General features: G+C 40.2%; 1 pseudogene; it reads right to left on the bottom strand.

Moving 5' to 3' along the window:
* Window positions 1-25,737, bottom strand: part of LOC115930172 (zinc finger protein 737-like) — a 206,499-nt pseudogene that overhangs the window by 99,954 nt on the left and 80,808 nt on the right.

The following is a 25,737-nucleotide window of genomic DNA, read 5'->3' as shown; positions in this document are numbered from 1 at the left end:
ACCATGCTGGGCCTGCTTCTGTTTTTCTTTCAGAATGCTGCCATCTTCATGAAACAAGCTTATATTAGCCAGCTGGAGGATAAGATACCATGGGGAGGAGAAGCAAGGTGCCCTTGTTGACAGCCCCAGAAGCAGAAGCTCACCCCTAGAAGCACAGCTGCCTTCCTAGTCAATGAGCAGCTCATGACACATGTCTGAAGGAGCTCAGCTGAGAACAGACGAATGGCCCCACTGAGTCCAGCGTAAATGGCTGAGCAGTTCAATTATGAGCTAATCAGTTTTGGATGGTTTGTTATGCTGCATAGCTAACTGATACATGCACCCAGTGCAGATAGAATGCCAAGATTTAATGACAGGTTGATTACCAGTTACCTTCTAACGCTGAGCACCGTAAAAGTACTGATATTTTTCCCTATTTAAAGTTAGATGTCTTGTAAGATAATGTTGAGAAATGCAGAAGTATTGCTGAGTGTGGTCGCTCCTGCCTGTAATCCCAGCACTTTGGGAGGCCAAGGTGGGGTGGATCACCTGAGATCCGGAGTTTGAGACCAGCCTGACCAACACGGAGAAACCTTATCTCTACTAAAAATACAAAAAAATTATCCGGGCCTGGTTTCACATATCTGTAATCCCAGCTATTCCTCAGGAGGCTAAGGTAGGAGAATCTCTTGATCCCGGGAGGCGGAGGTTGCTGTGAGCTGAGATCATGCCATTGCACTCCAGCCTGACCAACAAGAGCAAAACTCCGTCTCAAAAAGTAAGTAAGTAAATAAATAAATAAATAAATAAATAAATAAAATGCAGAAATACATGTGGACATGTATGCACGTGATTGGTGCTTATATTCACTCAGTTTCCCACACCACAGGAGAAAACAGATAACCGCAGCCTGACCTTTAAGGTCAAGGCCAAATAGCAAAATAAGTTTGCCTTTATTTTCTTCCTATGTAAATATTAAAGGTCCAGACTGTGAACAGATCTGAAGCCATAGAGTTTACTTCTTCTGTGGCCCCATCATCCTTTGTTCACTGTCTGTTCTCTGAAAGAAAGGTGGGCAACAGTAGTAAGCAGTGGTTTACCTGTGGTTATTTCATTCCTGCTGCCCTCAGGTGTGGTGTTGTTTGAGGTCTTCGACTCACTCTTTATTTTGACTTTTGAGTCAGGTCGTTTGTTTTATTGTTGTTTGAAAATTATTTCTATATTTTGGATAACAATCCTTATCAGATATATCTTTTGCAAATATTTTCTTCCATACTGTGTCTTTCTTTTCATTCTCTTTACAGAGTCTTTCACAGAGCAAAAATGCTTAATTTTGGTAAATTTGACATCGATATTTTACTTTCAGAAAATGAACTGGTGGTATTTTATCTAAATTATAATTGCTAAATCCAGGGTCATCTAGACTGTCTCCTAATTACATTCTAGGAATTTTATAGTGTTGCATTTTAAATTTAGGTCTGTGTTCCATTTGTGTTAGTTTTTGTGAGGATGTAATGTTTGTGATTCATGCTTTTGTATGTGGATGTCCAATTGTTTTAGCATCATTTGTTGAAAGGATTCTCTTGGCTGCATTGTATTGCCTTTAGTCTTTTGTCAAAGATTCATTCAGTATATTAATATGGGCTTACCTCTGGGCTCTGCATTCGTTCCATCAACTGATTTGTCTATTCTTTTACCAATATCACACTGTCTTGATTACAGTAGCTTTATATTTAATCTTGAAGCTGAGTAGTGTCTCAATCATCCAATTTTATTATTCTCCTACAATATTGTGTTGGCTATTCTAGGTCTTTTGCCTCTACATGTAGGTTTTTGCCTCTATATATAAACCTCAGAATCAGTTTTTCAGTAGCCCCAAAAGAAGTTCATGGAATTTTGTTTAAGGTTGTAGTGCATCACAGATCAAGCTAGGAGGAACTGACATCTTAACAATATGGAGTATTTGCATTCATGATCATGGTGTATCTTTCTACTCTTTGCTCCTTCTGATTTCTTTCATTAAAGTACTTTTTTTTTTTTTTTTTAAGGACAAGAGCCTCACTCCATCCCCCAGGCTGGAGTTCAGTGATGCATTCTTGGATCACTGCAACCTACACCTCCTGGGTTCAAGTGATCCCTCTGCCTCAGCCTCCCAAGTAGCTGGGACTACAGGCATGTGCCACCATGCCAGGCTAATTTTTGTATTTTTAGTGGAGGTGGTATTTCACCATGTTTATTGGTACCTTCACCATGTTATTTCTCCTGCCTCAGCCTCCTGAGTGGCTGGGATTACAGATGAACCTGGGAGGCAGAGGTTGCAGTGAGGTGAGATCACACCACTGCACTCCAGCCTGGGTGACAGAGTGAGATTCTGTCTCAAAAACAAACAAACAAACAAAAGTTTCAATATAGGCACAAAACATCTGTTAATTTACATTATAGCACATCCTCTTAAGATTAGTTTTATTTGTTATAACAAAGAATCTATTTGTTTCCAGTTTTTTTTTTTATAAACAAGATCTTTGTCACTCAGGCTGGAGTAGAGTGGTGTGATTATAGCTCACTGTAGCCTCACTTCAGATCTGTTCACAGTCTGGACCTTTAATATTTACGTAGGAAGAACTCAGGTGATCTTCCTGCCTTGGACTCCTGAGTAGGAGGGACTATAGTTGCATGTCAACATGCCCTATTAATTTCTTTTTTTTTTTTATAGAGACAAAGTCTCCCTATGTTGCCCAGCCTAATCTCAAACTCCTGGCCTCAAGTGATACTCTTGTCATGGCCTCCCAAAGTCCTGGGATTATTGGCATGAGTCACCATGCCTTGCCTATCTTCTCCAAAAGTTTTTTTTAAAAAAAAAGAAAAAGGAAAAGTGTACTGTCTTCTGTTGGTTGCATATTAGAATATAGGTTATATGGAGTATCCTACTTTGAAGCAGCCCATTCTAGAGTCTACACAAAGTTGTTCTTCCTGAACTGCTTTAAGAGAATTACCTCATGTGGGACAAGGGCATGGGGGAGTCCCCCAGAAAATTTACCAACTGAAAATAACTACTGAAACAATAAGTACCTATTCCCAAACAGAGCAAGAGTGTCTGTTGTAGATGGTCAACCTTTGCAGACAGTAGTAACATCTACGTTCACCAAGAGACATACTGTGAACTCTGAGAACAGGTTACAGTGTGTATTGAGTCAGGAGAGACTGATCCATCAGACCATAGCCAAAGACAATCAAATATTAAACCTCTTCCCTACACATGTGAAAACATCAGATGCGCAAAAATAAAACATTGGGAGACAAGGTCCTCACTGCATATATGTGGGCTTTAGTCTCCAGGGAGACACATTGACCTCACATCAATTTCACTACTGCTGCATCTGTCATACACTACATTTCATATGTATTTCATACTATTTTTGAATTTTATATTCCATTGGTCTCTAAATCTGTTCATAAATTAAAACTACATTATTTAACTTTTCAATTCCTTATAACACATCATAGAAGATGTCACTTCACTTTTCTTTTTTATTTTTACTTTTTTTTGAGACACACTTTTTGCTCTTTTTGGCCAGGCTGGAGTGCAATGGTGAGATCTCGACTTACTGCAAACTCCACCTCGCGGGTTCAAGCAATTCTCCTACCTCAGCCTCGCAAGTAGCTGGGATTACAGGCATGCACCACCACACCTGGCTAATGTTTTGTATTTATAGTAGAGGTGGGATTTCACCGTGTTGGTCAGCTGGTATCCAACTCCAGACCATTGGTGATCCACCCACCTCAGCCTCTCAAAGTGCTGGAATTACAGGTGTGAGCCACTGCACCCAACCCACTTTTTTTTTATGCTTTTTATGAATATCTTTATTCATTTATTCTTTTTTGCAGCAAAATTTCTATTTTCAGAACACAATAAGATGATGTCTCTGTTGCGTTCAAACTCAATTTTTAAACTGATTAAAAGATCATTGATCCAATACTGTTGAATCTTCCTTTTCAAACATATATTGCCACTACTTTTACTTGTACAAATCTGTTATTCATATTTTTCAGAAACACTTTATGCTAAATCCTTACTAATTTTTTAAAAATATAATTTTCTAGGCCTGGCACAGTTGCTTATACCTGTAATCCCAGCACTTTAGGAGGCCGAGGTGGGCAGATCACCAGGTCAGGAGTTCGAGACAAACCTGGCCAATATGGTGAAACCCCGTCTCTACTAAAAATACAAAAATTAGCTGGGTGTGGTGGCACACATCTGTAGTCCCAGCTACACAGGAGGCTGAGGCAGAACAATTGCTTGAACCTGGGAGGCAAAGGTTGCAGTGAGCCAAGATCGCACCACTGCACTCCAGCCTGGGCAACAGAGTGAGACTCCATCTCAAAAAAAAAAAAAAAAAAAAATATATATATATATATATATATAAAATCTTAAGTATACATATAAATATATATAAACTTTTCTGTAGAATTCTGGTAATGTCTTTATTTATATCTATGAACATGAAACATGACATTCTATTGGTTTCAATTATTTGACTAATTTGTTAGTGGATTTCCAAATGGTAAATCTCACTTCCATTTCTGGCATAAAGTACACTGGATCATAATATAATTATATGTTTTAGTATGCTGACACAATGGCTACTAATATTTAAAATTTTTACATTATATTTATATGTTCTATATGTCTGTAATATTCTATATGTGTCTCATATATATGTGTCTTATATATGTGTCTCATATATGAGAACTCTTAAGCAAAGTTCTCATATCCCTCTTATGAACACTTACACATTAGCGGGAAGATTGATTGACTACATTAAAACTCTCGAATAGTCTAGATAGCATCAGTTTATCAACTATTTAATAAGTAGAATTTATCTCTCAAGTATATAAAGTTGGTGTTTTTCTGTGTGAGAATAACTCTTTGAGATACATCTCTGTAAATTGCACATATTTGCCCCATTTATGTTTATATGTTTATGTTTATATCAATATTTAAATTCGAAGTTATTTATTTGCACTGTAACCTTTCACATATTCTACTCAAGCTTTTTTTGTTTGTTTGTTTTTGTTTTTGTTTTTTGTTGAGATGGAGTTTCGCTCTTGTTGCCAAGGCTGGAATGCAATGGCGTGATCTCTGCTCACTGCATCCGCCTCCTGGGTTCAAGCAATTCTCCTGCCTCAGCCTCCCAAGTAACTGGGATTACAGGCATCCACCACCACGCTCAGCTAATTGTGTTTTTAGTAGAGACGGGGTTCCTCCATGTTGGTCAGGCTGTTCTCGAACTCCCGACCTCAGGTGATTCGTCTGCCTCGGCCTCCCAAAGTGCTAGGATTACAAGTGTGAACCACCGTGCCTGGCCTCCAGCTTTTTATATAATCACATTTCCTGATTAAATATTAAAGAATAGTTTTGCTCAGGAATTTGAAGATTCACAAAAAGTTTGCTTTTTAGCAGACTATCATCTTAAGGAAGCGCAGAGCCCAGAAAGACACACTGACTTCACTGTCTGTTCTTCGTATATAAGACTCAGCATTTTCTGCTCTCTCCAGGTGAGCCTCTTTCTTTCTTCAGAAATCATAGATGAGAAAAGCCTATTCCAAACTCCTTCATTTCTCTGCGAACACTAGAGAGCTGTAATAGTTTTTCTTGTTTGTTTGTTTCTGTTTTGAGATGGAGTCCCACTCTGTCACCCAGGCTGGAGTGCAGTGGCATGATCTGGGCTCACTGCAATCTCCACCTTCCAGGTTCAAGCTATGCTCCTGCCTCTGCCTCCCAAGTAGCTGAGATTACGGGCATGCACCATCACACCTGACTAATTTTTGTGTTTTCAGTAGAGACAGTGTTTCGCCATGTTGGCCAGGTTGGTCTCAAACTCCTGACCTCAGGTGATCTGCCCACTTCGGTTTCCCAAAGTGTTGAAATTGCAGGAGGGAGCCACCACACCTGGCAAAGAGCTGTAATTGTTATTGGTAAATTGTAACTGGAGTAAATTTTTCAAAATATCGCTATTTTTTTTTCAAATTCAACAGCTCATTTTCCTTTATTCAGCTATTAATAATTGAGATCTATTCATACTGACTTAAAACACGTAAATTATGTTTTTTTTCACATAAAAACTGGGGAGTTAGGCATACCTGGGCCAGCATGGCAGCTTCAGGAAGCCTTTAGGGATGTCTCTGCTCCATCACCTCTGACATTCGTTTTCCATTCTTCATGGTCCAAGATGAGGGCTGAAGATCCAGATCATCTATTAACACCCATATTTTAGAAAAGCAAGAAAGCTGTTTTTAAAATCGTTGTTGTTTTATATACTCAATTTCTGAATCTTATTTTATTTGTGCTGTTTTCTTACAACTTCTATTTTAGGATCAAGGGTCCATGTGCAGGTTTGTGAAATGGGTAAATTGCACGTCACTGGGGTTTGGTGTACACATTATTTCATCAGGCAAGTAGTGAGCATGGTACTTGATAGGTAGATATATATAGATATAGATAGATATAGATACATATGTAGATATATAAATATATATAGATATAGATATATAAATATATAGATATAGATATAAATATAGATATAGATAGATATAAATATATATAGATACAGATAGATATAAATATATATAGAGAGAGATATATTCTTTTCTTAGATGGAGTTTTGCTCTTGTTGCCCAGGCTGAGGTGCAGTGGCCTGATCTTGGCTCACTGCAACCTCTGCATCCCAGCTTCAAGCAATTTTCCTGCCATAGCCTCCAGAGTAGCTGGGATTATAAGTGCATGCCACCATGCCCGGCTAATTGTTGTATTTTTAATAGAGACCAAGTTTCACCATATTAACCAGGATGATCTCGAACTCCTGACCTTGTGATCTGCCTGCCTCGAGCTCCCAAAGTACTGGGAATACAGGCGTGAGCCACCACACCTGGCCCAATTTTTGTATTTTTAGTAGAGACAAGGTTTTTGCCTGGTGGCCAGGCTGATCTTGAACTCCTGACCTCAGGTGATCCACCCACCTCAGCCTCCCAAAGTTCTGGGATTACAGGTGTGAGCCACAGTGCCCAGCCTCAAGCTCCTTTTCTTAATAGCCATTCCATTATGTCTCCTTATTGGTTAAGTTGAAAAAATCTTCTGTTTCAATTCCAAGAGGAAATCATTTTTGCATTCGATAAATTCCACTTAAGATGATGCTAAATCAGAACATTAATATTCTACTTGAATCTTTGAATCATTATAGATATTTGCCAATAAATTATGCAATCATATTTAAATTTTAATATTTCATATTGCAATTTTAAATAAATATGTACAAACATTCTTTAAAAAACAAGAGATACAGAAATGTTTTTAAAATATGTGGATTTTTAAAAAATATATATCTGATATTGAGACAGCATAATAGTTAAAAGCATCTTCAACTCCTGAAACTGCCTCCTACAAGAAGGTAATTTTGGAAATGTCATTTATTCTATTTTTGTCTAAGCTCTCTTCACCTGTAAAATCAGAATAATAAACCACTTAATAGAGTTGTTGTAAAAATTATATGTAACACACAAATATAGTAGTTTTATAATGCTATATATATATAAAGTTATCACACTATATATAGTTATAATAATAAAGCAAAGCCAATGGCATCTTTCATATTAAAGGTTTTTGCAAGAAAAGCCAATGGAATCTTTCATATTAAAGTTTCATATTTGATTCAAGTATATTTCAATGAAATAATATAGATGAAAATTAAATTACTAAAATGGAAAATGCCTGACAACATGTGAGCTAGATGTCAACCACTGGAATTTATTTTAAAAAGCACAGGCTAAATGCAAATAATTTATATATATATATATGTGTGTGTGTTTATGAATTTATGTGTGTGTGTATATATATGTATATATAGAGAGATAATAGAAAAAAATCTTAGTGAAAGAAAAGTAGAATTTAAAAACAAAATTATAAATTGAAAACAGTGGTATGTGAACAATAATCCTTTTTAGTTGCCACAATAAAACAGACCTTATGTGCCTATGCAGAATATTCTCACTCCGAATAAAAATATTAGTAATTGGAAAATAATGAATGGCCTCCAGGAATTTGGAAATAGGAATAATCTTCTTTTCTCAGACAACAGTTGGATTATTGGGGAATTTATTTTTTTGCCACTTTGTTATACCAGGTGGATATTAAAGTCCACAGATTTGATTCTCAAGCACCTGGCTATAGCCAACATCTTGGTCATATTCTCCAAAGCAGCTTCACAGACAATGACTTCTTTTAATTTCAAGCATTTCCTCATTGATAGTGCATGCAAACATGTTTTCTATGTTCACAGAGTGGGCAGAGGTGTGTACATTACCACCATCTGCCTCTTGAGTGTCTTCCAGCCATCATTATCAGCCCCATGAACTCCAGGTGGGCACAGTTGAGACTACAAGCTCCCAAATACATTGGGTCCTCCAACATCTTGTCCTGGATTGGAAATACACTGACAAATACCATTTTTTCTACGCATGTGATTGGCAAATTGGACAGCAAAAACAATACAAAGAAAAAAGATTTAAGATACTGTTCTTCATTGGATAATAACAGAATTACCAGATTACTATGTACAACATTATCATCATTCCATGGTGTTTGTGTTTTAGACACAGTTATGTTCCCTCTTCAAATAGCTTATCCAGTTTCCCCATTCTCTATTCTATAATTCCAACTATTCCTTACCTCAACTGTGCCCCAACTTACCTAACTACGCCTAAACATGCATGAACTTGCTACAATCCAAGTCCCAATCTGCATTATTTTCCTTATTAGGGAATAGGTTGCTTTCCTAGTTCCCCTCAATGGACCTCCATTCTCTCTTACCTCCCTTACATGATTACCATATCTAAAAAGTTTGAAGTATTTAACCAATCAGGACTAGTTTAGACTGTGTGGTCCAAACCTAAGCAATAGGGGAAAGACACAGGTAGAAGCTGCACCGGAGATAATAAAAACTCCTGCTTCCTTTGTTCTATGCGCCCTTGTCATTGCTTAATTTACGAGGTGAACCCTTCTATAGAAGTAAATTTGCCTTGCTGAGTGCTATTTCTTGTGCAGCATCAAAAATCTGTTTGTAACATGTGTTTGAGACTCATAATCTGGACCAGTGGCTCTAAGATTTTTATTCTGTACAAGTGGCCAATGAGCAGATGAAAAGATGCACAACATCTTTATTCGTTAGAAAGATGCAAGTCAAAACCACAGTGATATATCACTTCATACCTACTGGTACAGATATATTTCAGAAGACAGATCAGTGTGGGTGAAGATGTGGGGAAATTGAAACCTTCATACAGTGCTGGTGCAATGGCAAAATTAGGCAGCAGTTTTGGAAAACATTTTGGCAGTTCCTCCTGAGGTTAGCGTAGAGTTACCACATGGCTTAGCAATTCCACTTCTGAGTATATACTCAACGGAAATCAAAATAGGTCCACACAAAAACAAGTATATGCGTGTCCGTAGAAATATTATTTGTTATGGCCAAAAGGTGAGAGCAGTGCGAATGCCTATCCATGCAGGACTAGATAGACAAATGTGATGTAGTATACGAGGCAATAGTATTCAGCCAGAAAAAGGAATGATGTGCCAATATGGGACACAACATGGATACATATTAAAGACACTATGCTTGATGGAAAAAGCTATACAAAAAGGGTCATGTATTTTTTGAATCCATTTGTATAAAATTCCCAAAACAGGCAAATCCTTTGAAACAGAAAGTGGATTAATGTTTGCCAGAGGCCAGTGGGGAAAATTGAAAGTGGCTGCTTGATGGGTGTGGGGTTTCTTTTTTGGGTAATTATACTGTTCAAAATTACCTATTGCTAATGATTGTAAAGCATTGTGAATACACAAAAAGATACTGAAGTGTAAACCTGAAAATAATTAATATATTGAATTTGATATTATGTGAATTTTATCTCGATAAACATAATTTTATAAACAAACTTCAAGCCACTCTTGCCAATGATAAAGACTAGATAATATGCTCTAAATGCAGCAGAAAAACACAGAAACACTAAGTTAGCTGAAAGAAAAATTGAAACTAAAATGAAAACAGAGTCCACAAAGTTCTACTGAAGCTTTAGTCACCTAGATATTCAAATAAAAACACCCAGGTTCAACTGTGTAACCCTCTGTCATAGAAGTTTGGATGCTTTTGATAGATAAATCCATTGGGCATATCAGTGTGACATAAAAAGTGCTTAAAACATAATTTTAAAAAAATTATAAATTCGTGACACTCATAAAGATGGGAACACATATTAAAATATTTATTTAACATCTGAGGAATCAGCCGATATGAGAGCCAGTACAAAAAAGAGTCAAATGGCCAGGCGCGGTGGCTCACGCCTGTAATCCCAAAATTTTGGGAGGCCAAGGCGGGCAGATCACGAGGTCAGGAGTTCGAGACCACCCTGACCAATATGGTGAAACCTGGTCTCTACTAAAAATACAAAAATTAGCCAGGCGTGGTGGTGGGCACCTGTTGTCCCAGCTACTCAGGAGGCTGAGGCAGAAGAATCACTTGAACCCAGGAGGTGGAGGTTGCAGTGAGCTGAGATCGTGCCACTGTACTCCAACCTGGGTAACAAAGAGAGACTCCATCTCAAAAAAAAAAAAATCAAATGTACAGCAAAAGCAATATAAATGGGAAATAATTAAATAAATATGTTAATGGAGGGAGACTCATATTATTGTATTGTAAGAGAAGAAACAATTGACACTCTACTGGACAAGACATTGTGAATGTCTTTCAATGACCTAAAACTTACAAAAAGTTGTAAAAGCACTCAAAGAGTACTGGCTAGAGTCTGATAATCTGTAGGGGTGTCCTCTAGACAGGGCAAAATATTCTACTGATGACACATTTTTGTCTACAACAAAAAGTCAACTGAATAGCTACAGTTTCTTTAAAAAGAGGGTTCAGTCATTAGAGTGACCAGATTTTAATCATGGGCATTTCTAGGCCCAGGCTTTATCATGGCCAAGTTGACACCAGCGGCATTTAAAGGTCTTGGTGAGCCAGGTGCGGTGGCTCATGATTGTATTCCCAGCACTTTGGGAGGCAGGCGAATCACCTGAGGTTGAGAGTCCTAGACCAGCCTGACCAACATGGTGAAAACTCGTCTCAACTAAAAATACAAAAATTAGCTGAGTGTGGTGGCGCACGCCTGTAATCCCAGCTACCCAGCTACTCAGGAGACTGAGCCAGGAGAATCGCTTGAACCCAGGAGGCAGAGGTTGGAGTGAGCTGAGCTGGTGCCATATCACTCCAGCCTGGGCGACAGAGTGAGATTCTGTCTAAAAAAAAAAAAAAAAAAGCAGGGCGCGGTGGCTTACACCTGTAATCTCAGCAGGTTGGGAGGCCGAGGCCAGCAGGTCACCTGAGGTTGGGAGTTCAAGACCAGCCTACCCAGCTACTTGGGCGGCTGAGGCAGGAGAATCGCTTGAACCTGGGAGGCGGATGTTGAGGTGAGCCAAGATCGCACCATTGCATTCCAGCCTGGGCAACAAGAGCGAAACTCGGTCACAAAAAAAAAAAAAAGAGGCCAGGCGCAGTGGCTCACGCCTGTAATCCGAACACTTTGGGAGCCCGAGGCAGGCAGATCGCCAGGTCAGGATATCGAGACCAGCCTGGCCAACATGGTGAAACCCCGTCTATACTAAAAATACAAAAAAATTAGCTGAGAGTGGCGGCAAACACCTGTAGTCCGAGCTACTCGGGAGGCTTAGGCAGGAGAATCGCTAGAACCCGGGAGGTGGAGCTTGCAGTGAGCCAAGATAGCGCCACCGCACTCCAGCCTGGGCGACAGAGCAAGACTTCGTCTAAAAATAAATAAATAAATAAAAGTAGACTCACCTTCTTAGCAAGAGCAGAGCTGCAGTTCTCCATGATATGTTTGGACACCTCTTGTGGGAGATCTGCTGTGCCCAGTGCCTGGAGTCTTCCATGCTTATGTTTCTTGCTGCCACTCTTGAGTACCTGATGCCCCATATCCTAGAGCTGGTGACCAGTGAAGCTCATAACAGCCACAGAAGGTACAGTTATATTACCATCTATATTACATATGATTATCTATGTGTGTATTTTATATATATACATATATTCTATATATTATATAAAATGTATATATATATGTTTTGGACAAAGACTTATTCAAACAGTAGTTAATAGTTTTTAAATATTCAGAATCAAAATTATTTATAAATATATTTTATTTCAAACACAATTATTCATCTTATTCATAGCCAAAACACCTGATCTGTCTAATAAGCACATATTTCACAGAGCTACATAGAGTTATCAATGGCTAAATACGTTTTATAGGGAAAAGTATACTCTATAGAAATTCTGCCTTAATTGATGAACTCAAAGCCCCAAGTGTTATAAGCACTTTTATGGCTGCACTAAGTTAAAAATAAGTGTTCCATCAAGTGTTGGGTCAATCTAACTCCTTTCTCCTGAGTATCAACATTTGAAGTTTTCACCTATTCACCAAAGGCTCAAAGGGCACCCTCTGGTATCTCTGGATGTTTCATAGACAGATGGTAAGAAGCTGCCCAGCTCATTTCAAGTTCAGGCTCAGATGGTTTGTTCTAGAAGTTCCAGGTTACCATGTGCCAGCCATGTGATTCTGTGTATTCATTTATTCTAAGCAGCAGTCTCCACCTGTGTAAAACCAGGATGATGAGTTTCTCTATCTTTGGGTTATCCCAAATAAGAAGTCAATTTGAGCTTAAGTTTAAGCTTAATGCGATGCTTGTCACCACAGGGCATGACACAGGATGCTAAACTGGGCACCTGTATTTTACAAAACTATAAAACTTTGAATTTCTTTCCTCTCCTGCATTTTCACATGTATTTGGTTTCATCTCTAAATCTGTTGAATTTGAATAGATGTGTAGACAGGCATTGAGATTAGTAATCTCATTTACAAAAGCATGAAAAAGAATAAAATACACAGAAATAAATTTATTCAAAGAGGCAAAAGAGCTATTCACTAAAAACTCTTAAAACATTAATTAAATAAATTGAAGGCACTAAAAAATCGAAAAATACACCATGCTCACGAATTGAAAGAATTAATATTGTGAAAATGTCCATACTACCCAAAGTGATCTATAGATTTAATGCAATCCTTATAAAAATTCCAATTATATTTTTCTCAGAATTTAAAAAGTAATTATCAAATCTTTATCAATTCATGAAAGACCAAGAATAACCTAAGCAATACTGAGGAAAAACAACAAAGCTATAGGCATCACACTACCTGGTCTCTGAATATATTACAAAGCTACAGTAAGGCCAGGTGCAGTGGCTCACACCTGTGATCCTGGCACTATGGGAGGCCAAGTTGGGTTGCTTGAGCCCAGGAGTTCTAGACCAGCCTGAGCAACATAACAAAACACCATCTCTACAAAAAATACAAAAATTAGCAGAGTGTAATGGCACAAACCCACAGTCTCTGCTACTTGAGATGCTGAGGTGGGAGGATCCCTAGATCCTGTGAGGATGAGGCTGCAGTGAGCCACGATGAAGCAACTGCACTCCACCCTGGGCAACAGAGTGAAATCTGTCTCAAAAAACAGCTACAGAAAGCAAATAGCATGGTACTGAATAAAAATAAACACACACTAATGAAGCATAATAGTAAGTCAAGAAATAAATGTATCTACTTCATTTCTGGTAATGAAGGAACAACATTTTCACCAATAGACTTCACCTTTCAGTGTTCTATCAATGAATATTTATCAGTAGATTATTTTTAATCAAACTTCAAACATTCTGTAGAAGGCCAAATGAGGCCAGTCAGATGAATGTGAACATGAAATTTTTGTGGATTTATAGTTAATGAGAATCATTTATGAAATACTTACCTTATATTTCTGTAGTTGAATTTTTTGCAGTTGGTCTAGTGGTGAGCATAGGCAATAAGAAATATAGATAAATAAATAAATAAATAAATGTATAATGAGAAATTAAATCAGTAGCCTGAAGAAAAAGTAGATTGCTGTTTAAAACAATAAAGAAAGAATGCTCACTGATCTTTTTTTTTTTGTATCTGTGATGAAGAGTCAATCAATATTTCTATCTCAGAAGGCAAAAGAAAAAAAAAGGTGGCTAGGAGACAGAACTAACTTCTGTCTCCCACTTGGATGGACCGAACAGCATGTGGAGACTCTCATCATGAACTTTTGCTCCAAGAACTACCATAGGAACATACTAGGAAAACCAAAAGAGTGCACAGACTCTTTGAAAGAAGTGGCTTGCCACTGCAACCTCTGCGAGACAACTGAAAAACAGCAAGTGCCAAAAGTGTAAGAGACGGAACATTCACCTCTAAACACACATACTCAAAACCTGAAAATCCAGATCACCAGAGAAGGATTTAGCCTTACCTAGGGCTGAAATGAATTTAGAGAGTCAAGCAAAATATAAAAGTAGAAGAAGCAGTGGGAATAGCCCAATAGGCACTCTTGGTCCTCAGGGAAGCCATTTCTGACTTTATCTCACAGGGGTCCTTGGGACAGGCTGCCAGTGGAATTGGGGAAGGGCCACAGGGAGAAGGAAACTTCCAGCTAAATTCTGTAAGAATTTTAACCTAGTGTCAATGTTCCTTGGCAAAATTGGCATGGGGACAGTGAATGGGAAGCACAGATATGGGCACAGAAGCCATGGCAGGTGGTGAGGGGTGGGGCCTGAAAGCCCAGGTTGCTTTCTCAATGGGAAGGCTTATAGCCTGGGGCAAGATCTCAGTACTGCTCACCTACTGGATATAAACTTGGTGCTGTTAGTGGGGTAGGGTGTGAGTGAAACTGGCCTTGCTGGCTTCATGGGAGCTGAGTGAGGCCTGTCACTGCTGGCTTTCCTTCACTTCCATCCTGACCTGTATGATACAGCAGAGGCAGCCATAATTCCCCTGGGAACATAACTCCATTGGCCTGAGAACCATACTCCCAACCCCACAGCATCTGCAGCAAGCCCCACCCAAGGAGGGTCTGAGCTCAGACATGTCTAACCCTGCCTTCACCTGATGGTCTTACTCTACCCACCCTGGTAGCTGAAGACAAAAGACATACTCTCTTGGGAGCTCTATGTTCCCACCCATTGCCTGAGAATCCTGAATACTTATCCAGGTGACCTGATGGCAAGCTTGCATCCCCCCCATACTACGACAGCTGATGCTCTATTGAAAATCCCACCTCCAGGTTGGAGGTCAACCAACTCAAGCCATTGCAGCAACTCATCAAAGAACAACCCCATCCAGGTGGTGTGGCTCACACCTGTAATCCCAGCATTTTGGGAGGCTGAGGCAGGCGGATCATGTGAGGTCAGGAGTTCCAGACCCCCCTGACCAACATAGAGAAACTGCATCCAGTTTCTACTAAAAATACAAAATTGGACAGGCCTGGTCTTGCATGCCTGTAATCTCAGCTTCTTGGGAGGCTGAGGCACGAGAATCCGTTGAACCTGGGAGGCAGAGATTGTGGTGAGCTGAGATCACACCATTGCACTCCCGCCTGGGCAACAAGAGCAAAACTCTGTCTCAAAAAACAAACAAACAAACAAAAAATCCCCACTCCAATAAAGGAGAAAACAACAGCTAATTCCATCACCTGTAACATCCTGGCTAACCAGAAGTCCTCCTCAGTCTTTCCACGTGACAACTTCACTGCTAGAACAACTAGCATTCAAAAAAAAAAAAACCAGTGCACTAAACAGAACTACAACCAACGACCCTCACAAAGTCCACTTTACTCCCCTGCTGCTTCTACCAGAGCAGGTGGTAGAATCCATGGCTGAGAAACCTGAAGACAGATCACATCACAGGACTCTTTGCAGACACTCCCCAGTACCAGCCCAGAGACCAGTAGCTCCACTGGGTGGTTAAACCCAGAAGAACAATAACAATCCCTGCACTCTGGCTCTCAAGAAGCCCCATCCCAAGGGAAAAGGGGAGACCATCACATCAAGGGAATACCCCATGAAACAAAAGAATCTGAACAGCACCCCTTGAGCCTCAGATCTTTCCTCTGACATAGAAAACCCAAATGAGAAGGAACCAAAAAAACAATCTGGTAACAACAAAGCAAGGATTTTTTAACACCTTTGAAAGACCACACTAGCTCCCTAGCAATGGATGCAAACCAAGAAGAAATCTCTGAATTGCCAGAAAAAGAATTCACAAGGTCCTTTGTTAAGCCTCTTAAAGAGGCACCGGAGAAAGATAAATACTAACTGAAAGAATTTTTTTTTAAATACAGGATATGGACGAAAACAATTACCAGAGAAATAGATAGCATAAATTAAAAAAAAAATTCACAACTTCTGGAAATGAAAGGCACGCTTAGAGAAATGCAAAACATAGTAGAAAATTACAAAAATAGATCCAAACAAGTAAAAGAAAGAACTTCAGAGCTCAAAGACAAGGCTTTTGAATTAACCCAATCTAACAAAGATAAAAAAGAATTTAAAAAATTAACCAAACCTCCAAGAAGCTTGGAATTATGGAAACAACCTAACCTAAGAATAATTGGTGTTCCCAGGGAAGAAGTGAAACCTAAAGGTTTGGAAAACTTATTTGAGGAAGTAATTGAGGAAAACTGTCCTGGCCTTACTAGAGATCTAGACATCCAAATACAAGAAGTTCAAAGAACACCAAGGAAATTCATCACAAGAAGATCATCACCTAGGCACACAGTCATCAGGTTATCTGAAGTCAATATACAGGAAAGATTTTTAAGAGCTGTGAGACAAAAGCATCAGGTAACCTATAAAGAAAAACACATCAGATTACCAGCAGATTTCTCAACAGAATCCCTTCAAGCTAGAAGGGATCGGGGTCCTATGTTTAGCCTCCTTAAACAAGACAAGTATCAGCCCAAATTTTGTATTCAGTGAAACTAAGCTTCATAAATGAAGGAAAGATACAGTCTTTTCCAGACGAACAAATACTGAGAGAATTCACCATTAACAAGCCGCCACTATAAGAACTGATAAAAAGGGTTCTATATCTTGAAACAAAACCTCAAAATACACTGAAATAGAACCTCCTTAAGGCATAAATCTCACAAGGCCTATAAAACAATAACACAATATAAAAGGTATTCAGGAAACTACTGGCACAATGAATAGAATAGTCCTTCACACCTCAATACTAACGTTGAATGTAAATGGCCTAAATGCTCCACTTAAAACATACAGAATGGCAGAATAGATAAGAGTTTACCCACAAAATATCTGCTGTCTTCAAGAGACTCAACCAACACATAAGGACTCACATAAACTTAAGGTAAAGGGTTGGAAAAAGATATTCCATGCAAATGTACCCCAAAAGCAAGCAGTAGTAGCCATTCTTACATCAGACAAAACAGGCTTTAAAGCAAATACAGGTAAAAAATAAAAAACACAAAGAGGGACATTATATAATGATAAAAGTACTAGTCAACAGGAAAATGTAACAATCCTAAATATATATGCACCTAACACTGGAGCTCCCAAATTCATAAAGCAATTACTACAAGACCTAAGAAATGAGATAAATGGCAACACAATAATAATGGGGAACTTCAATACTCTACTGACAGCACTAGACAAGTCATCAAGACAGAAAGTCAACAACAACAACAAAAAAAACATGATGGACTTAAACTATACCCTAGAAAAAATGGACTTGACAAATATTTACAGAACATTCTACCCAACACCTGCAGAATATACATTTTATTCATCAGCATATGGAACATTCTCCAAGATAGACACATGATAGGCCACAAAACAAGTCTCAATAAATTTAAGACAATGAAAATTATATCAACTACTCTCAGACTGCAGTGGAATAAAATTGAAAATCAACTCTAAATGAACTATCAAAACCATGCAAATATATGAAAAATACATTTTAGAAATTAAATAAATACAAGGAAATTAAACAAAAAATTAAATTTATGATCAATCTGTTTCTGAATGATCATTGGATGAAATCAAGATTAAAATTTAAAAATTCTTTGAACTGAACATTAATAATGGCACAACCGATCAAAATGTCTGGGATACAGTAGAAGTGGTGCTGAAAGGAAAGTTCATAGCATCAAATTCCTCTGTGAAAAAGTCTGAAAGAGCATAAGTTGACAATGTAAGATAACACCTCAAGGAACTAGAGAAACAAGAAAACCCAAACCCAGCAGAAGAAAAGAAATAACAAAGATCAGAGCGGAGCTAAATGAAACTGAAACAACAACAACAACAACAAATCCAAATGATAAATGCAGTGAAAAGCTGGCTCTTAGAAAAGATACACAAAATTGATAGACCATTAACAGCATTAACCAAGAAGAGATAAGATCCAAATAAGCTCAATTAGAAATGAAACAGAAGATATTGCAACCAACGCCAGAGAAATACAAAAGATCATTCAGGGCTACTGTGAACACCTTTATGTGCACAAATTAGAAAACCTAAAGGAGATGAATAAATTCCTGGAAATGTACAACCCTCCTAGGTTAAAAAACAACAACTCTGAATAGACTAATAACAAGAAGTGAGATTGAAATAATTTCAAAAAATTGCCAACCAAAAAAAATGTTCAGAACCAGGTGGATTCACAGCTGAATTCTATTAGCCTTTCAAAGAAAAATTGGTGGTGGCAGGGCCAAGATGGCTGACTAGAAGAAGCAGCATCCCATAGAAAAGAACCATAATAGTATGTGAATCCTGCACCATAACCTGAGGTATCCAGGTCCTCTCATCAGAACTGACTAGGTGGATGGTGTGATCCATGGAGAGGAAGAGCAGTGTGGTGTGGCAGCCCACCTGACACCCACATGGGCCCGGAGGGCCCTCCCCCCATAGCCAAGGGAGGCGGTGAGTGAGCCTGCTACCCATCCTGGGAAACTGTGCTTTTTCCATGGAACTATGCAACCCACAGATTAGAAGATTCCACTCATGAACCCACGCCACTGGAGCCTAAGGTCCCAACTGTTGGAAACAAGAGCTCAGAGTCGCAAAGAAAACAAGGAATTTCTCAGCAAGGCAAGGCAAATTTACTTCTGCAGAAGGGTGCCAGTCATGTCTCTGGCTGTTGTGAGAGCACAGCATACAAGGGAGGGAAGGAGTTTTTATCCCTAACACAGTCCCTACTTCTGTGTCCTGCCCCCATTGGCTGGAGTCAGACCGCACAATCGAAGCTAACTCGATGGCTATTTTAAATCGAGACTGGCAGGAAGGTTGTTTACAGAGCAGGTAACTAGGAGTGAGGAGGACTTCTTCCAAATAAGGAAGAGATGTGGGTGACGGATTGCGACTGGGGAGAAGAGATGTTTACAGAGCAGGTAGCTAGGAGCGGGAAGGTACAAGGAAGTTGATTTTGAGAACAAACAACAAGGAAGTTACTCTTTGAAGAGGAACTTATTATGCCTGACACAACCCTGGAGCTGAGCAGATAGATTATGAACAGCCTCTCAGCTAGAATCTGCTTAAGCCTGCCGAGTTCCCACAGGAGGGGCGACCAGCACCACAGTTGCAGTTGGCTGCTGTCTAAGCTGTTTGAGCTCCTTGAGGGAGGGACAGCAGCCAGCACTGGGACTCAAAACTGCCTAACAGGCTAAGCTCCCTGGATGGGGAAAGGGAAGCAGCCATCTCTATAGCTCCTGGCCACACTTTTCCTCTGCTAGATCCAGGGAAACTGGACAGCTTGGTCTCAGGAGGTGTCCCCCACAGCCCAACACAAGGGCTGTGGCAGACTGTGGCCAGAATGTCTCTTCAGGCCTGACCCTCACCCATCCCTCCTCACTGGTCAGGGCCTCCCTGCAGGAACTCCAGCCAGGGGCTCAGGGACATAACTCTGATCTCCCTGGGCCTGAGCCCCTAGGGGGAGGGGTGGCTGCAGTCTCTGTGGACCAGCAGACTTAGCCTTTCCTCCTGCTAGTTCTGAGGAATTCGAGCAGCCCAGATGAGTGGGTTTCCCCCCAGCAAAACACCCCCCTCCACCAAGGAATAGTCAAAGTGCTTCATTAAATGGGTTCTGCTCCCCATGCCACCCAACTGGTGACACTTCAACAGGGGTTGTCAGACACCCTATACAGGAGTGATCCTACTGGCATCAGGTTGGTGCCTCTTGAGGTCAGAGATCACAGAGGAAGGAGCAGACTCTTCTTTGCTCTTCTCCAACCTCCTTGAGTGACATCTCCAGGCACAGCAGTGAACTGGATGAATAGGGCCTGAAGTGAACCCCCAGCAAACTGCAGCAGCCCTACAGAAGACAGACCTGACCATTGAAAGAAAAACAAACAGAAAGGAACAACAGCATCAACAACAAAAAAGTACCCACAAAAACCCCATCCAAGGCCAGGCATGGTGGCTCACACCTGTAAAAAGGTTAACCTGTTTTTGTAATTGGCTATTGTTTTTCAATAACGTATAGGAATAGATTGAAGTAGAAATTTTTCTGAAACAGCGCCGGATGAATGCCTAAAGGGGCTCACATAATCTGTTCTGAGACTTGGTGACCATTGTTTGTGTCCACATTCAATTGAGTTCAAATTTAATATTTAACTTTTCCACTACATTCAGCCTCAATTGGATACTCAATTGTATTAAAATACCCTCACAGATACATCGGGAAGGTAGAGTTGATATAGATTACAGATACAGGGTAAGCACAGGAGAATTAGAAGCACAATTAATAAAAATTAGACCCAACATGGCATTGCAAACAGAGTAATATTGTGAGACTTGCCAGGAATAAACACACAACATTCAGTATGCAGTAAGGCGCAAATCCCTCCTTGGGCTGCGGTAAGCATATCTAATGCCATTTGATTTTGCAACACAACAATATGCAGCTGAGCAAATTCATCTGATAACAACATAAGTCCAGTGCTACTATCATTAAGAGCTTTTTCTACAGGTAAGCTAAGTATTATAATTTGTTGGTGAAGCAAGATTCTACCAGCGGCAGGGGAGAATACTGTGATAGCGTACCACCACCAGAGAGTCCAGCACATTTGTAACCAGCGATGTTTGTAAGCATCTAGATTACTGGGGAGGGGAATATTATCCTGGATGGTGAATAGAATTAATGGTCACCCCCAAGTGCATCTCCCCATCCAAAGTGGGGGCAGTATCACCACCGATAGGATCTGCATACCCAGAGGGCCCCCCAGGGGACGGCAATGGAGCTACTGTAATCATAGTGTACTAATCTCTTATTAAAATAGGAAAGAGATTGTGGTTCGTTGGGTGCAATGTTGTTGATTTGGAGTATGTGTTGACAACTGAGTGGAGAAACCCGAGAGTAACATTAGAGGAGCCATTTAAGGCCTCTAGACAAAGCAGGGGCTATATGGAATCCAGCCACCAGCACAGAAGGTTCATAGTATATACCATTCCAGGAATATTGGGCAGAATACCAAGGCTTTCAATGCAAGGTGAGGGTGGAGTTCATCTTTTGTGTGACTTGGCAAAGATTGATTTTTTAGTGTGGTCAAATGAAGTCCAGGTTGGATTGCAAGTGCTGTTGCTGCAGCCCCATTGGTAACAACATAGCCATTCAGAAATGTTGTCAGGGATGATTCTCCAAGGTAGACCATTTTTGGCGGCCTCTAGCAACTCCACGTATAGCCAACATTGATTGCAGTTGGCTTCAGTTGCAGCAGTGGCTAACAAGTTGATGAATTTATTCTTGGCCTCAGACACAAAGACACAGGTGCTGACCATTAGTAGATAGGTTATTCCCTATAATAACAAAAACAGAGGGGAACATCATATTGTTTTTCATCTTTTGGAAATTGTACTATGCCTTCTTTTTCTGCTTTCATAGCTACAAGGTCACCAGCCTTAGGGTTGGGATCTGATGGACGCTGTACCCATATTTTGGCTCCAGGATTTAAGCTACCTGTACCAGGGGATATGAATCCCCAAGTTCTGTATGTAGCCTCTGTTGGACAAAGATTTCCTCAGGGGTTAATTGTGGACAAGGTACCACTAACAATTGAGCAACGAGCATCTGTGGTTTTATAGCAAAAGAATCTGGAGTGTTATTGTATAAAATGACCTTTAACTCTCCCTGGTAATCGCTATCAGTTATACCACCATACACTATAATGCCTCTCATTGCAAGGCTTGAACATGTTGTAATCCATTTACCCACATTCAAGATTGCAGTTATGGTGGAAATTTTTGCCTGTTGATCTTCCTGCTGATTAAATAGTCTGTCAAGAGAAAGCAGAGATGCATGAACATCAACATGGAAAACAGGGCCGGGAGCAGTGGTTCATGCCTGTAATCCCAGCACTTTGGGAGGCAGAGGTGGGTGGATCATGAGGTCAAGAGATTGACCATCCTGGCCAACATGATGAACCCCGTCTTTACTAAAAATACAAAAATTAGCTGGGCATGGTGGTGCACACCTGTATTCCCAGCTACTCGGGAGGCTGAGTCAGGAGAATCACTTGAGCGTGGGATGTGGATGTTGCAGTGAGCCCAGATCATGCCACTGCACTCCATTCTAGCGACAGAGTGAGACTGAGTCTAAAAAAAAAGAAAAAATTAGCTGGGCGTGGCAGCCCGTGCCTGTAATCCCAGCTACTTGGTAGGCTGAGGCAGGAGAATGGCATGAACTCGGGCGGCAGAGGTTGCAGTGAGCTGAGATTGCACCACTGCACTTCAGTTTGGTGACAGGGCTAGGAAAAAAACAACAACAACAAACAATGTGGAACACAGTGGTATGTGTTGTGCACCAGGATTCAGATACCTTACCAGCATTGTTCTCGCCAAACCTCTTTATTCCCAGTTAGCCACTTGTTTCATTGCCACTGGGGCACCCAGGTAGTAAGACCATTTACTACTGAGCAAGAGTTCGTATACAAGTGACAAATCCCTCTGGTCCCCTCCTGAATAGCTCAGAGGATGGCTACCAGTTCAGCTAACTGAATGCTCCTACTCCTTCCTTCATCAGAAATGCTTATGTATTTAAGAGGATTATAAGCCACACCCTTCCAGCATTGGGTCCCACCAATGTATTTGGTGGATCCATCAGTAAACCAAGCATGTTTCTGATCCCATCTGATGGGCGGTTGGGGAGGGGGGTGTTTCCCTCTCTATCTGCAGGACTCGTTCAGTGTTTCCTGAGCTGGCAAGTTTTGTCCATCCTCATGTGAAAGTGATACCCCCTTTGGTTTTGGCTTAGGCTGGTTTTGTATGTGACATTTCCATTATATGATGCTACTTTCTTGGGTGTGCCCTATCTGGTGGGTTTTGGGGGAACTCATGTCTCAAGTCATAATAGGAATTTCAGGTCTCATAAAAACATCATGGTTGAAGCAGAGGTGTTCTATTTCCAGCAAAGCCCAATAGCAAGCTAACAGTTGCTTCTTGAAAGAGGTATAAGCTTTTCCTCCCTCTGGTGGTTTCTGGGTCCAAATCCCGAAAAGTACCCTCTTCCCATCTTGTTTCTGCCCAAGGCTCCAATTAGCATGTTGATCTAGGACAGTTACTTGCAGTTCTACTGGCCCATCCCGTATGGGCCATAGATCCAGGGCCAGTTGCACTGCTTGTTTAGCTTGTTCAAAGGCCATGCTCTCTTTCTCTCCCCAGTGAAAGTCATAGCGTTTTCTAGTGGCTGCATGCAGAGGTTGTAAAATGTTACCCAAGTGGGGAATATGATGTCTCCAGAAACCAAACAAGCCAATACATTAGTGGTAGGGGTTGCAAAATCTAGTATTTTAGCCTTAGCCTTGGTAAAATGGACTATTTATTTGCATTCCATAAAATGCCAAGGAATTTTATACTTTGTGCAGGTCCTTGAATTTTACTAGGGTTAATTTCCCATTTTTGAAATAGGAACTGGGTTTTTACCTGCTGCAAGCCCCGGCTGACTAGTTCTTCAGTTTTATCCTGACTGGGCCACCTGGACAGCTGCTTTTTTCAGCGATAGGCTGATAGCTTTGAGCTTTATCAGTCAAGACATTGACTGGCATTGGGCCAGGGCCAGTCTGGAAGTCAGATTAGCATTTTCCTTTTCCACTTACATTTATCTTGTAGCAACCAGCCCCTATCACGATACATTAACTTACAAGCAGTAAGCAAACACCATCCACTCCGGGAGATCCCTCAGCATCTCCTTTGCTGACTGGAATCCCCCACAGCGCTTCCTGCACAGTCAAAGGTTTAAACTGCACTAATTTAGATTCCCAATTCCCACAAAGACCAGTTCCCCTTGACCATTTAATCACCAAGAGGGAGAACTGGGGGAGTTCCCATCCCAGGATATGGGAAGTCCCTGAGCCCTCCAGCCCTGTCCTTCTAGTCAAAAAGGGGCACACTTTTGTTTTCAAATCCTATTTGTGATGCCAAAAATGTTCTGTGAGGCAAATGTGAGAGAGGAGAAACAAAGACACACACACAATACCATTAAGGGTAAACAACTTTTATCCCACGTAAATGGCAATGCAGACATAATAAAGTAATAATATAATAAGCAAATGATATAATAAGCAAATAAATATAATAAGCAGATTGATGTAATAAGCCAATCTTAATAAGAAGAGGAGATGGGAAAAGAGATATATATATGTATATATTTACCCTCACCAGACTATGGGGGATTCACCACCAGAGAGGGAGGCAACAGCCACAGCTCTAGAGTCAGCCACCCATCCGTACACAGACAAGGAGAGGTCTCATGAAGCTTCAGGGCGGTCTGGGACCCTAGCTCTTTTGTAACGAGTTGTTTGGCATAAGGCCCAGTGATGAGAGCCCTTCACGACTTGCCTCAAGGAACACAAAAAGGTCAATCTTTTTTTGTGATTGTCTATTGTTTTTCAACAACTAATATATAGGAATAGATTGAAATAGAGATTTCTTCGATACAGCGCTGGATGAACACCTCAGGGGCTCACACAACCTGTTCTGGGACTTGGTGACAATTGTTTGTGTCCAAATTCAATTGAGTTCAAATTTAATATGTGACTTTTCCTCCACAAATTCCCCTGTCTTGATGAATCGGCTCTGTCTAGGCAAAGGGTAAAATAAACCCCTTGGGCTGTTACACAACCTCCTCCTCCTGGCTTCAAGTGATTCTACTGCCTCAGCCTCTGGTGTAGCTGGGACTACAGATATGCACCCCCACACCCAGGTAACTTTTTATATTATTAGTTATTATTATTATTTATTAGTTATTATTAGAGATAGGGTTTCACCATGTTGGCTAGGCTTGTCTTGAACTCCTGACCTCAAGTGATCTGCTCACCTTGGCCTCCCAAAGTGTTGGAATTACCAGCGTGAACTATCCGTGCCTGCCTCTAAATGATTTCTATCTCCTATAGCTGTTGGAAATTACTTAAAGATTGTCTCAAATTGAAAAAATAAAAAGAATGTGGATAAAAATAAAATATAAATAGTTTTTAAAAATTATGAGATATTACAAAATATATATGTAAATCTGGAGTGCTCAAAAATGACAAATTTGATTTATTTATAAGGTTTTATTAAAATTAGCTTTAATAGATAATACACCATTACCAAAGTAAAAGTTGATTTTCTGTTGAACAAAAATTTTATGTATTATTGACAGCAAAATACTTCTGTTCACCTTTTTAATACATTCAACAAGAAAGAGAGTAAACAAGAGATAAAATGTTCCCATGCTCTGGGGTGGGCCTGGCTCAGCTCAGGGAGGAAGCACTGTTTGAAAAGCCAGCTGCTTGGGCTGGCA

This window comes from Gorilla gorilla, chromosome 20 (assembly GCF_029281585.2).
Source record: "Gorilla gorilla gorilla isolate KB3781 chromosome 20, NHGRI_mGorGor1-v2.1_pri, whole genome shotgun sequence".
NCBI lineage: Eukaryota > Metazoa > Chordata > Mammalia > Primates > Hominidae > Gorilla > Gorilla gorilla.
Note: the sequence above shows the minus strand (reverse complement) of the source record. Positions and strands in the feature narration are given on the sequence as shown.